Raw genomic sequence first — 2,361 nt, 5'->3', positions numbered from 1 at the left:
GAACAAGGTCTCCAGGTTGAAAGCTGACGTTCTTGTGGATGGAGTCGTGTCGGGTTTTTCGTTCCTGTTGGTGTTGAACAGTGCGAAGTCGCGCAAGTTGACGGGAGTCTTCAGCACGGGATACGAGGTCATCGAGGAGAGTTGTATGGGGCTCAGTTGGAGTATACTCGAGTACTGTGTCGAGCAGTGATGTCGGTTGTCTTGCGTGGACGAGCTCAAATGGCGAGTACCTAGTTGTACTTTGAATGGCCGTATTATATGCGTATGTTACGAATGGTAAAATTGCATCCCAGTTGGTATGATCTGATGATACGTACGTTGCGATCATGTGCGCAAGGGTACGATGAAATCGTTCAGTGAGCCCGTTGGTCTGTGGGTGGTAAGCGGATGTTGTTTTGTGGATGACTGCACAAGCAGCTAAGACCTCTTGCACTGTTTGTGACAAGAAGGTACGGCCTCTGTCGCTGAGCAGCACGCGGGGTGCTCCATGTCGGAGGAGTAGCTGGTGGACGAAAAAATCCGCAACCTCGGTGGCGGAGCCAGTTGGAAGAGCCGCTGTTTCTGCGTATCGTGTAAGGTGGTCGACAGCGGTTACAACCCATCGTTTGCCATTGACTGTGCGTGGTAGTGGTCCAAACAAGTCAATTCCTACGATCTCGAAAGGTTGTGAAGGGCAGCGGGGTGGCAGTAATTGGCCGGTGGGTGGAGATGTGCGACACTTATGTTTTTGGCATACGAGACAAGAAGATACATACTTTGTCACCGCGGTGTACATTCCGGGCCAGAAATATCGTTCTCTGACACGACAGTAAGTTTTGAAGAGCCCTAAGTGGCCGGCTGTGGGATCGTCGGGCAGAGATTCAAGGACCAAGGCATGTAAAGTACGGGGAATAACCAAAAGCCAACGATGTCCGTGGGGCGAGTAGTTTCGACAGTACAAAATATCATTTTGAAGCTGATAATGCAAGAGCTGGCGTCGGGAGCGAGCGTTTGTCGTAGGTGAGGTTCCTTCCATTTGGGCAATGATATTACGTAGCTGGGGGTCTTGGCGTTGTTGGGTGACGATCCCTATTCCATCAACTAGTTCTGTCGGGGATGGACTCGTCTCAATATTTAATATAGTCGTAATTGTCGAGGGTTGAGGTAGCGGGCATCGTGAGAGGGCGTCGGCATCTTGGTGTTTTCGGCCAGATTTATAAACAATTGTATAATCGTATTCCTGCAGGCGCAACGCCCAGCGTCCGAGACGACCTGAAAGATTTTTAAGGGAGGCTAGCCAACAGAGCGCATGATGATCAGTGACGACTGAAAAATGACGGCCGTATAAGTAAGGACGAAACTTTGCGATCGCCCAAACCACCGCAAGACATTCCTTCTCTGTTATTGTATAATTTTGCTCTGGCTTGCTCAAAGATCGACTCGCATAAGCAATGACGTGCTCTACGCACGAGTCGTCGGGTTGTAGAAGAATTGCTCCAAGGCCGTAGCCGCTAGCGTCTGTGTGGAGAACGGTGGCGGAGTTGTTGTTGAAGTGTCGAAGGACAGGATCGGAAGTCAGGGCTGCTTTTAAGGATGTGAAGGCAGATTCGCACTCAGGAGACCAGGTAAAGGTGGAATTGTTCTTAAGAAGGTTGTTAAGTGGAGCGGCAATGGTTGCAAAGCCGCGAATAAAACGACGGAAGTACGACGACAGACCTAGAAAGCTTCGCAATTCCTTTTGGCGTTGTGGTTGAGGGAAGTCTGAAACCGCTTTTATTTTGTCGGGGTCAGGTCTGATACCGTGTTTGCTGATGACATGCCCTAACATCTTAATTGTTTTTGCCGCAAACGTGCATTTCTTAGTATTAAGCTGGAGGTTGGCGGCAGATAAACAGGACAGGACCTGGGAAAGCCGTTCAAGGTGTTCCTCAAAGTTGGAAGAAAAGATTATAATGTCATCTAAGTAACATAGGCATGTTTTCCATTTTAAGCCTCGAAGGATGTTGTCGATCATACGTTCGAAAGTCGCTGGCGCGTTGCAGAGTCCGAAGGGCATGACGTTGAACTCATATAAGCCATCCGGTGTGACGAACGCAGTTTTTTCTTTGTCCTCTTCATTAACCGGGATCTGCCAATAACCGGACCGTAAATCAAGAGATGAAAAATATTCAGCTCCCTGCAAGGAGTCCAGTGCGTCGTCAATGCGTGGCATAGGGTAAAGGTCTTTACGAGTGACTTTGTTCAGCTGGCGGTAATCGATACAAAAGCGAAGGCCTCCATCCTTCTTTTTGACCAGGACTACCGGTGATGAGAATGAACTGCGTGAAGGACGAATTACACCCTTTTTCAGCATATCAGTTACATGGTCCTCGATTATAGAAC

This window comes from Ixodes scapularis, unplaced genomic scaffold, assembly GCF_016920785.2.
Source record: "Ixodes scapularis isolate PalLabHiFi unplaced genomic scaffold, ASM1692078v2 PGA_scaffold5__190_contigs__length_132052651, whole genome shotgun sequence".
NCBI classification, from domain to species: domain Eukaryota; kingdom Metazoa; phylum Arthropoda; class Arachnida; order Ixodida; family Ixodidae; genus Ixodes; species Ixodes scapularis.
This window is presented reverse-complemented; position numbering follows the sequence as displayed.